General features: G+C 43.7%; 2 long non-coding RNA genes across 2 annotated transcripts; both read left to right on the top strand.

Moving 5' to 3' along the window:
- The first annotated feature begins 344 nt into the window (after positions 1–344).
- Positions 345–3,540, top strand: LOC310758224. Its single transcript, XR_014545651.1, has 4 exons — positions 345–429; positions 1,282–1,386; positions 2,265–2,382; positions 3,341–3,540. It is a non-coding gene; the product is annotated as an uncharacterized lncRNA (long non-coding RNA).
- A 3,060-nt stretch (positions 3,541–6,600) lies between these two features.
- On the top strand, positions 6,601–10,857 carry LOC310758990. The gene is made up of 4 exons (XR_014546152.1): positions 6,601–6,690; positions 8,237–8,327; positions 9,325–9,484; positions 10,520–10,857. It is a non-coding gene; the product is annotated as an uncharacterized lncRNA (long non-coding RNA).
- Positions 10,858–12,726: the final 1,869 nt, after the last annotated feature.

Consider the following 12,726-nt stretch of genomic DNA (forward strand, 5'->3'; position numbering starts at 1 on the left):
CAATAATTTAAGCTCCCTAAATAGATCACTGCCAGTTTTTTAATACTGTGAGTAGATCACAGTCTCTTGGGAGTTGGACATGCCTGTTTTATAGCATCTCATGTGCTCTCTGCAGAGACTGAAGAGATATCAGTGTCAAAATGAGCGAATGTTGCAGTTGCACCATCCTGTGAAGGGGTCGTTCTTGCCTGGAGCACTTGTGAGAGCTTCAGAATTGATCTTTATGCCTCAGGCAGGGAGCGCCAATCCTCTGCGGAGATTTGGATCATGTGGTTCCAGAAGGAAGGCTGTAACTGCTGTGAAGTAGCTATAAAAAGGATGCACTCGAGGGATTGGATTTTAGCAGAGTGAGAACTTCGCTGCCATTTCCCTCCAAGACCCCTTGCACCTCAGGAAGAGTCACACTGATCGAGAATTGTAGTGAAACTGGTGAGTGAAGGGAATTTGAGTAGATCTTCTCCTTTTTATAACAGCAGATTTTCACCCATAATTTCATGGGCTGGTTTGGGGCTGCACTATTTTGACTTCCTTGGGCAGAGGCAGATTTAGGGGCATGTGACTGGTTTACCTGCACTGGGCCCCGGACCAAGAGGGTGCCACAGGGGACACTGTAGCAATGATGAGCAAGTGGCAATGGAAAGCAAGTGGCGGGAGGTGGGGAATGAATGTTGCACAGGGCGCTGCTGAAACTATAAAGCCCAAAGCCCACTACTGCATTGGGGGTGCAGTCATGCAATTTTTGCTAATGAAACCTCAAATAGGGGCCCCTATTTCCAAGGGCAGGGAATGGAGTACAATAAAAGTGCCGTATTTTTTGCTCTATAAGACTCACTTTTTCCCTCCTAAAAAGTAAGGGGAAATGTGTGTGCGTCTTATGGAGCGAATGCAGGCTGCGCAGCTATCCCAGAAGCCAAAACAGCAAGAGGGATTGCTGCTTTCACTGCGCAGCGATCCCTCTTGCTGTTCTGACTTCTGAAATTCATAATATTTTTTTTTCTTGTTTTCCTATTCCAAAAACTAGGTGCGTCTTGTGGTATGGTGCATCTTATAGAGCGAAAAATACGGTAAATGCTATTCAAGTTAGAGCCTCATCTTTCCCCCAAAATTCATGGGTGGTGGAATTTGGGAGGCTATTTCACAACCTTTCAGGAGGAACCGCCCTCATCAGATTTTTTTTTTATTGTGAAATGTGAGCTCAGCCCTAGCTTGAATAGACGGATCCTTTGCAATTTTCAGAGTGCTATAAATATTCTGTTTCGGTCATGGCATCTCTTCTTTTAGGGATATAGAGTTCCTAGCTAAACACCGACCTTTGCCTAACCAAAGCCATGAAGACCTGTTACTATTTCCTTCTTGCCATTGCCTTAATCCTCCCAGCTGATCCAGGTAAGTTATTAGTCCAGCTCCCTTTTGAGGTTAGGCAACCAAAGCTGTACACAGTATTCCAAATGTGTTTGCATGCAGCTCACTGCTTGGGATCTAACTTCCCTGTCTTGCTCATATTCTCCTAGAACTCCCTAGGCTTCTTCCACTGAAACGATTCCCTTTGTGGAGATGGCTAGTTGTTGGGCCATTGACTGCTACTTTTACACTGAAATAACTAGGCTAAACACAACTATGTATTTGTTCCAGTTGTTCCCAATGTAGATTTTCATTCCTCCCTCCCTTCATTCACCCCTTCTTCCCTAGTGGGTGATGGTACCTTTTCATGGTATGCTTCAGGTGCCAACAGGTCTTGGGTCAGCCATGCCAGGTTGAAGCACCACTGCCCCACCTAGAAATTGTGTTCTGCATGGCAATTGAATTTAGGAAAATGTTGCTTTTGGTGGCAATAGAAGCCTCCAACAGAAGCTGGATGGGGTGCAACTTGGAGGGAAGTCTCAGTGTGCTGGTCTCCCCAACTGTGACCCCCACCTTAAAATATATAATTGCCCCTTCATGACAACTAGACATGAGGAAACAACTTCCCTTGGCAACAGTGAGAGCATTTTTCACAAGCCGTCGTTCTGTACCACAGTCCTTGGGGCTCTCTATCCCTTGTTTATACTGTTTTTAGGAAAAACAGAATTTGCAATAAGACCCAACAATCAGATGATGGAATGATGCCAAGAGGAAAAGAAAGCAACTGGATAACTAGCTAGATGCAGTTTTCAAGTTCACTAGTTGTAATGGAAAGAAAAGGATTCTTAGTAACTTCTTCTTCTTCCTCTTCCTCCTCCTCCTCCTCCTCCTCCTCCTCTTCTTTTTCTCTTTGGGAGGAACAGTCTTTGCTCAGGTAATAGGTGAGGAAAAATGTGGTGAAATGGGTGGCGCCTGCAAAGACAGCTGTGAGAAAGAATATGAAGACATTGGAGAATGCAGTACAACACGTTGCTGCATAAGGTGAGAGTTATACCACAACCAACCAACCAACAAAAAAAGCAAGGTGCATTTCTTGAATGTCAAAAGGAGTGAATTAATTGGAAATGCCAAAGTGGTGGACATTTTTCCAATTTATGCCAGTGCACCATCTCCACCTGTCCCTGCAGAGATCAGATCTGGCCACAGGTCTGTCTTAATTACATCCAGGGTGGAATACTGCAACTTGCTCCAAAGGGGGCTAGCACAGACGAGACTTTGGAAACTTGAAGTGCTGCAGAATATTGCAACAACAAAGTTTTTGGGCATCTGTGGTATGTTGATTAGTTGAGTAAGGAATTTATTGCCCGCTCTCAGACGACTGAACACAGAACACTAAAACCATAGTATTGTTCCTATGCTTGAATTTTTGTTTTGCTCCCACTGCCAAATCTGGTGGGTTAAGATCTTTATATAAATATATTTCTCTACTTGTTTAGCAAGTAGGACATAAGAGGACTTTTGTTCATTATGTTCATAATATTTTGTTCACAATTCTTTCTTTTCAGGTTCAAAAGAATATTTAAATAAATACATGAATGAATGAATTTATTATTTCAGTCACAGACGAGTTCCAGCTCACATACAAAATCAGGGAGGTCATGAAACACAATAGCGATACATATAAATAAATATAATTTTATTATTAAAAGTTCATGAACAGAAAATAATATAGTGCAACTGATTTTCGGGGTTGGTGTGTTGTGGGACAAGCACACAGAGCGCAATGAGATTGAGTGTTTGTGGGGGAGGGAGGCTCAGTTAATTTCATTCAACACAGATAGACTAAACACATTGACAATAAAGGTATTATTATTATCACAAAATCTGTAGAGCAGTGGGTTGAGTGCAGGAAGAAGGGGGAAGCAGGAACAGCATTTTACAATTTATCATGATATGTGTGAATTTGTCAATATTAATTTATAATCTCCAAACATCTTAGTTTTGAGTCTGAATGATGGGGTCCATCTCTGCTGCCACTTGGCTTGAGGATTCATCAGCTCCTACCTGAACTCCAGCGTTATCCAGGAATCGTTGATATTTCTTCCACCAGCTGAAGGACCACAAAACCACATTTGGTGTAAAACCTTCAAAGACCATGCATTAATAAAAAATAAAAACTATAGTGCAGATGGTCCAAAAGTTTACTGTGTCTCCTTTTATGTTTGACACTGATGGGGTGAAATTGTATGACAGTCTGTATGCAAATTCTATAAGCCACCAAAGGTATGCTATACAAATTGTTGGACAATGGAAGCACTACACAGGCCATGAGTTGGGGAGACATATTACCATTTGAGATGTGGATGTAGGTGCATCTCATGTCCAGATATGGAATCCACAAGACAATATCCACATGTAAGGAGGCCATGCAGTCTGCCTGTCATGCTTCTGAGATTGCTATGGGCATCGGTTTTTCATTCATTATATATACCTCCCTAAAGGGATCTATCATATTCAGGGGCTCCTCTGTGACATCTTCTTCTTTGGTGATCACTCATAGCTGAGTAAGATTGTCTTCCATAAACACGGTTTTAACAATAAGTCCATAAGTGACTGTCGAGGCCAATTCTGGACCCACACGTCCTTTGTAAAAAGTTATTAATAAACTTGTATCCAGACCTTGCTCCCTAAGAAGTCAATTTAAGTCTTTAAAAAGAGACTATAGGGGTGAACCATGTCCCCATTCTTGAGTAAGAAAGAGGAAGATTGAGAAATGAAAGTAATTTAAAAGCACATACAGTGGTACCTCGGGTTAAGAACTTAATTCGTTTTGGAGGTCCGTTCTTAACCTGAAACTGTTCTTAACCTGAGGTACCACTTCAGCTAATGGGGCCTCCTGCTGCTGCCGCGCCACTGGAGCACAATTTCTGTTCTCATCCTAAAGCAAAGTTCTTAACCTGAGGTACTATTTCTGGGTTAGCGGAGTCTGTAACCTGAAGCGTATGCAACCTGAAGCATATGTAACCTGAGGTAACACTGTAATTTAAAAGCACATACAGTGGTACCTCGGGTTAAGAACTTAATTCATTCTGGAGGTCTGTTCTTAAGCTGAAACTATTCTTAACCTGAGGTACCTGTCAGGGAACTGCCATCAGTGCTGGAGGGAGAGAGCAAGCTCCAGAGGGATTCCAGAGAGCGTCCCGGGATGGGGAGAGGCAGCCCAGCTTCTGGGGAAGAGAATCAGCGTAGCACCAGTGGAGAAGGGGGGCAGATGGGGGAATCGGCGAGGCAGTCCCATGACTCCTTGCCGGGAACCAGCGGGGAGAGTAAGGGTCCTCTGCTGCCTATGCCCTCCTTGCGCAGAAGGCTTCCGCTCAGGGAGAGTAGGAGGAGACTAGGCGTCAAAGAGGTTCTTTGCTAGAAGAAGTTTAAGAAAGGCCCACTGACGGATTCTGCCAGCGATTGAGACAGCCACGGGTGAGTGGCTATCCAGAACGAAAAGGTTCACTTAGGCAACCCAGCCAGATGTTGGCACCGGCTTACGCACGAGCAACCCCTAGAACCATTACAGCACCACTTTAGCTAATTGGGCATCCCACTGCCTCCATGCGATTTCTGTTCTCATCCTGAAGCAAAGTTGTCAACCTGAGGTACTATTTCTGGGTTAGCAGAGTCTGTAACCTGAAACGTCTGTAACCTGAAGCATCTGTAACCCAAGCTACCACTGTACATTGTTGCAGCAGTGCATTCCCTAATATTTTGATGTCACACTTACCGGTTCCATGCAACTTGGTTCATGAGGTTTGGACATCATCATCATCATCATTTATTTATACCCCACCCATCTGGCTGGGTTTCCCCAGTCACTCTGGGCAGCTACCAACAAAATATTAAAATACAATAATCTGTTAAACATTAAAAACATCCCTAAACAGGGCTGCCTTCAGATTTCTTCTAAAAGTCTGGTAGTTGTTTTTCTCTCTGACATCTGGTGGGAGGGCATTCCACAGGGTGGGTGCCACTACCAAGAAGGCCCTCTGCCTGGTTCCCTGTAACTTAGCTTCTCACAGTGAGGGAACCACCAGAAGGCCCTTGGCACTGGACCTCAGTTCCGGGTAGAACGATGGGGGTGGAGATGCTTCTTCAGGTAGCCATGTCTCCAGCACAATATGTTACTGCTTTCTTCGTTTGCTTTTTCTTGTTGGGATATAAAGTTCCCAGACAAACATCTGCATTGCTTTTTCATAATCTTGAATTCCATATAACCTGTGCTTTCATGTCTTTGCCTTGCGACTGCTCCCTTTTAAAAATAACTGGTTAGATGAGCTATGCACAAAACCAACCTTTGAAAAGTTGGGTGCTTGGGCAAATGGTTACACTGAGACCTCTTTCTTCTTTCATCCTTCCTCCTACCCTGTCCCTTTCTGATGCCCACCTATACTACTGTGTGCTTTGAATCATGGCTGCCCACCTATATCATTGTGTACTTTGGATCAGAGCCGCTTTTAGTTAGAAGCCAAGAATACTGCTTGACATTTCCTCCACTTAACTATATCTCGTCAACGTTTTGCATTAAAAAAACAACACATCCCCTCTCTTTTTATCTTTCCTCCTGTTGCTGAAGAGGCACCCCATTGCCTCCACCACAAGACCAGCAAGCCACACAGACAAGGAGAGGTAATATTTTTAACTGGCTCCTATCTTCCCCCCTTCATGGATTCATAAACCAACCTGAGATCTGTTTCTCCCTCCCCTTCCTTCGTTGCAGAAGTTCGTTCTGCATTTTTAGCATTTAACATTTTATCTTTCTTCATTTTAGCATTTTGTGCCTATCTAGAACGCGGGTGGCACTGTGGGTAAAACCTCAGCACCCAGGACTTGCTGATTGCATGGTCGGCGGTTTGAATCCCCGCGGCGGGGTGCGCTCCTGTCGTTCGATCCCAGCGCCTGCCAACCTAGCAGTTCGAAAGCACCTCCGGGTGCAAGTAGATAAATAGGGACCGCTTACCAGCGGGAAGGTAAACGGCGTTCCGTGTGCTGCGCTGGCTCGCCAGATGCAGCTTGTCACGCTGGCCACGTGACCCGGAAGTGTCTGCGGACAGCGCTGGCTCCCGGCCTATAGAGTGAGATGAGTGCACAACCCTAGAGTCTGGCAAGACTGGCCCGTACGGGCAGGGGTACCTTTACCTTTACCTAGAAGCTCTTTGGTCCTGAACTGCTTGCTAATTCTACTTTCCTTCACTCTCTATAAATCCCTCCAGCAAAAGCAAGGAAACATTTCCCTCCTGCTTCAAATCTGTCTGCAAGAGTACCCTGGAATAATGAAATAATGCAAGATCGTTGAGTGAAGTAGGTGGAAAATTGATTAATTAACACAACAGGATCTTTCTTCTTTCTCTGGTGATCACTCGTAGCCAAGTAAGATTGTCTTCCATTTACTGTACACTTGCGGAACATGAACCACTTATAAACACCATCTCCAACTCCCCGAAATATTCCATTAATGATGTCTCTGATCAGCAATGAACAGGATCTGTGATATGTGTAGGCTTAGTCGATTTAACACTGCATTGTAGGGGGTGGACTAGATGACTCTTGGGAACCCTTCCAACTCTAAGATTCTGTGATTCTATGATCTAGCCCCAGAAGCCACACGTGAACAGATTTGAAGTAAGCTTCACCCCACATGGCTCCAGACTTTTGCGTAGGGTTTGAAGTTGACCCTAAAGGGGACACATACCCTAACTCTCAGTTCCCACAGCTCTGAAAGGCAAGTTTTTGTAATTTACTCTCATTTTAAAGGCACTTTCCAATTGCTCACCCAATTCCTACCTGGCTGATGTCCTCTGACTCAACTTGCCTCCTTTTGTAGGACAGGAAGAAGAAGAAAAACCCTGCCAATCTTCTTGAGAGACAAAAAACCCCAACTAACTAACTAACTAACTAACTAACAGCTCTTCAGTTCTCTAACAAGGTGCCAGATCTCTGCAGCACTTACTGACCAACATCAAAAGATCCTTTAAGGTGTTTGCCAAGATGAATGTGTGAATGGCCACACCCAGGTCAGCCTGCACATGTCCTCACAAGCTGTGGAGTGTGGGCCATTGGGGCTACCTGAATACAGCCTTCCCAATGAGAATGCCAAGCATTTTTGAAGCCCCCTCTCTCATTCTCAAAGCCACACACTATTTTCTGTCCCATAAACATTCATACTTCCTTGAACTTACAGAGCTGTGTACAGACATTTCCCTTCTTCCCTGACAAATCCGCTCTATGTGACACTCAGCACATCCTAATCCAAATGTATAGCTATGTCAAATACACCTCTCACATGCGTGTGTGGGCAGAAAAAAAACATGCAACTGACATTTCAAAATCAGTAGGACTGCCTGCTTTTCAGCCTTACTGGGAAGGCTCCCACTTCGGTCTGTTGTTATGAGAGCTATCCAGCACAGCAATCAGGACTGTTTCAAGAACATCTCAAAGTTCTAGCTAAAACTCTGGTCCTCTTCCCATGGTTATACTTCAATATTCTGCAGCTTCAACATATCAACATGCAACAATTGGTTGTAGTGGAGACTCGTCCATTTGGGTGCCTGGGAAACTTCCATATCTGCCTGCAGACAGCCCACACATTACTGTATTCTGACTTACAACAAATCCAGAATTGGCCCTGGCTGTCAGTAGTTTCATTGTTACCTTTGTAGAACTCACCAGGGAGGAGAATGGGAACAAATGGAGAATTGGTTTATTCTGCCTATTCCACCTACCTTTTAGATGCCTGCCATCTGTTCTACCAATCCCACCAGTCACTATTGTTCCACTAAATTTATGAACAGCTTTGGAGAGAAGTCACCATATTTTATTCTTTGTGGCTCTTGTTTTAGGGATAGAGAGTTCCCATCCAAACATCTGTCTTCATCTTCTCATGGCCATGAAGACCTGTTACCTTCTCTTTCTTGCCCTTGGCTTTTTGTTTCATCCAGGTTAGTCATCAGTTAAGTTCTGGACTTAACCAGGTAAAGTAAAGGTAAAGGACCCTTGACAGTTAAGTCCAGTCACGAACGATTCTGGGGTTGTGGTGCTCATCTCACTTTACTGGCTGAGGAAACGGGTTTTTGCTTGCATACAGTTTTTCTGGGTCATGTGGCCAGCATGACGAACTTCTGGCGAACCAGAGCAGTGCACGGAAACACCATTTACCTTCTCGCTGGAGTGGAACCTATTTATCTACTTGCACTTTGGCATGCTTTCGAACTGCTAGGTTGGCAGGAGCAGGGACCGAGCAATGGGAGCTCACCCCTTCGCTGGGATTTGAACTGCCGACCTTCCGTTCGGCAAGCCCAAGGCTCAGTGGTTTATACCACAGTGCCATTCGCATCCCCTTGGACTTAACCAAGGGGCTTCCAAATGTCATTAGCCAAACACATGCAGAAGCTCCCTTCCAACCTTCTTAAAGACTCTGAATGGAGGAGGTGTGGCTTGTATGGGGGAGGGCTGGCTTCAGGGGTGGCATGCACAGGCACATCCTCCTATCCAGTTCAAGCCCTGGTTGATGGTGATGATGGTGGTGGTGGTGGTGATTACTATTCTTGTAGGGGCCTACATACAGTCAGATATCTTGATGCTTTACACTTGAATGTGTGTGCAGTAATTGAAATACTTTATTACCACTTGTACAACTTGTATACAGTGAGATTACACAAAAGATGGCTTCCTTGTAGGAATTAAGGCTAGAAAAGTGTTGACTAAATGAAGAGATGAAACTGCTTTGATCTAAGGATGTCCAGCGTTCCATCTGGCCTGGTAGTTCCAATCTTGTTCCACATGATTTTTCCACCCCTGGGGAAGTCTCTTTCCCAGCACTGCACTGTGAAATGACAGTGTTGCCAATTGTAATGAAACATAGGAATGTTGGGCTCTGATTATTTGTTATTGTTTCCCCTTGTAAACTTTTTTTTTTTTTTTTTGGTGGGGAAACAGGATCGTCTCCTAATGTGTACCAGCGAAGCCAATGCCGCCAGATAAACGGTGTGTGTGCATTTATCAAGTGCCCTGCGACCTTTAACCTTATTGGAAAGTGTTCAACATTTTGGCCATGCTGCTATCTGCAATTGCCAGGATGAGAATGACAGCTCCAAAGGTGAGAATGATGGCCCTATACCAGGAATGAACTGTGTTCACTCATGCAAATGTTTACTTCTCCTTCTCCCAAAAATATTGCCTAGCTTTCCTTGAGATTTTTATTACTTTGACATTGTGATAACTGCTGTATGTGGTAGAAGTTTGTGGCTTGAACACAGGTACACAGGAGCATAGCTGTCAACTTTTTCCTTTTTTTAAGGGAAATTCCCTTATTCCAAATAGGATTCCTTGCAAGAAAAGGGAAAGGTTGACAGCTATGCACAGGAGGCTGGCTGCATTTCGCCCCTACCCCAGTCCTCGCAGAATTATTCTCCTGTCATGTTGTATGATATTCATGGCTTCCACCAGGACATGCACTTAAAAAATAATAATAGCACGAAAGAATTTACAAAAAGAGGAGCCGCCACCATCACTCAATCAAGCAATATTTTTACATCACTCTAAAAAGAAATATAAAGGAAAGGGGGGTCAGAGCCAACCATCCAAATCGCTTATTTGTCAGCCATTGCTGGATACAGGAAGCAAATTAACCCCATAATTCCCAGCATAATTATCACTCAATTTCTTATTTCCATTCCCTTCACAGGCACCAATGCCCATCCTACAGTGTTAGTCCTATAAGGCAGTGGTTGGTCAACACTCCCTCATGCAAGGAAGCTTTAATCTTGCCCTGGAGCCACCTGATCAACTGCTTTATTTCACAAGTCACATCCCCACAAACACCCTGTTCACATCATCAGGGTGCATTTACTGAAACTGATCTCCAAAAGCCAGACAAGATGCAACACTGGACACCACAGCTCGGACTGCAACAACAGTGGGAACATCTGATTTGCTGTAGAGTAGAATGACTTTAGACTCAATACTTGATGTATGTGTGGGACAGGTAGTCTGTGAGTTGGAGTAAGAGAGGTCCATTTGGACAAATAGGAAGAGTGTATCCCTGTGAGTGGGGCACAATGTGTGTATGGTCTTGTGTGTGAGAGAAATGTTTTGTTGCCTGCAAAAAATGTTTCTATTGCATTATTTTCAGATATGGGGAAAACAGATATCAGTTCATGTGGTGATGGAATCTTTCGAGGAGTTGGAGATGGTGTTTATAAGTGGTCCATGTTTCACAAACATATAGAAAGGCTGGTAGTACAATAGTTTTGTAAATAAGCATTTTGGTTTCCCTGCGAATGTCCCAGTCCTCAAACACTCTGCACTTCAGTCGGGAGAAAGTCGCACTCGCAGAGCTCAGGCGATACTGTTGGAGAAGAACCTGCCCTTTAGTGAGCTCAACATTATCGTCATCATCAGCAGATGGCTGAACTGTGAGCTCGGGCTGAAACTACTGTGTAAATACTAATAAATCTAATTGTAATTAAACTGCCAGCTTGCCACGTCCTTGGTGTGAGAGGGAAATCATAAATCCTGACACCCCCCTACTCTTCCCCCACCTACTGTCACCTGAATGACCCATTGGGCCTGCTTGAATGGGGCACCTCCCATCAAACTGTGCAGCCATGGTGGGAGACATTGCTGTCCCCCCAGCATGGCCACTCAGGGCAGAAGATGACCCTAGTCTATGCTATCTCAGGCCTCAAACTACTAATCCCCAGCATTCCCAGGTAAGTGGTCATTCCAGATGAACACTGTTATGAAAAAGTCATTGATGGGGAGAGGTTTCTCCCTCATATATCTTATGCTCATTTTTGGATATTCCTGTATCTTTATCTTAACGTGGATATGGAAAGGCATAGACCCACATGCAAAACAAGCACAGTTTTTAAATCCTTGATTGAGAAGTTTTTCAGAAGGTACCCAAAGCAAAACACATCCTCAGAAAGCTGAGCCCTGTTGTCTCAAGCCTTCTATGTAAAGAAAACACAGAGGTGGGAAGAGACACAGCTGCAAGATTATTTATAATTTTTTACTAACACATTTGAGAGGGTAAACCTGTCAATTTTGGTTTCTCTCAGTTTTGCATTTTTCCAGTCTTGAGTTGTCTACCTTTCCATAGCAGATTGTAATTTAAAGAAAAGGAAAAACTGAACTGTAGACATGTATCTAATTTTGCACACATACATCCCTAATAATAATAATAATAATAATAATAATAATAATAATAATATTTCATATCCCACCCTTTCCAGTTCAGAAAACCAGGCTCAGGGCAGCTAACAACAAATTTAAAACACTTAATTGATGCAACAAAAAACAGCATAAAATACAGTATAAAACGTGAATAACAATAAATTCAAAATTCAAAAATCTATTTAGGGGGGAAATCCATCCAATAAACATTAGATGATCACCAGAGCCAGCTGGCTAAATTAGGCCTATTTGGGCCAGCGAGGAGACCAGGGGAGAATTAGCTGTGGGATCCCAGAGTGGGTAATCTTCATAAAAAGGGGAGGGGGAGGGAAGGAAGGAAGGAAAATAAAAGATCAGGCTAAGTTCAAATTGAAAGCCAGGCGGAATAGCTCTGCCTTACAGGCCCTGCAGAAGGAAGTTAAATCCTGAAGGGCCCTGGCCTCATGGGACAGAGCATTCCACCAGGTCAGAGCCATCACTGAGAAGGCCCTGGCTCTGGTGGAGGATAATCTGAATTCATTATATAATACATTTTAATGTTATTTTCATTAATATATGCATTTCTATGCACAATTTACCCCTATATATGTGCTACAGTTGGGGCATCGGGGCATTTAAATGGACCCATCTACATCTTTAAGCTCTACCACCTTTAATATTTCACTTCTTAATGGACTTTGCACATTGTGCCCATTGTTTTCAGGGAATGCTGCCCAATGGTTTTTGGTGTTTTGTTTTTTTAGGAGGAGAGGGCACATTTGCAATTCAATTCAATTCCCTGGAATCCCAGCTAGTCCAGTATAAAAGACAGACCCATTGTCTCCTCTCAGTCTTCCTTTCCTTTCTTGTAGAGTTACAGCTAATATACACTTTTACCTGCTCATAGCTATGAAATCTTGCCATCTCCTTTTGACTGCCCTTGCTTTGGTACTAATTTCTAATCCTGGTAAGTATGGCTGCCATAGGATTACAATTACAAAATTAAGGGCTCTGTGTGATATGTAGATTAAGAGAGTGCAATGCAGCGACTTACAGTGCTCACTCCCAGGTAAGAAAACAAGAAGAGCCTTTATGGATTCAGCCAAAGATCAACCTAGTCTAGTATCTGATTCTCTCAGTGGCAAACTAGCGCTGGGCAATATATCGTCCAAAACTGGCTTG

Source organism: Podarcis filfolensis, assembly GCF_964270895.1.
Source record: "Podarcis filfolensis genome assembly, chromosome: 3".
Classification (NCBI taxonomy): domain Eukaryota; kingdom Metazoa; phylum Chordata; class Lepidosauria; order Squamata; family Lacertidae; genus Podarcis; species Podarcis filfolensis.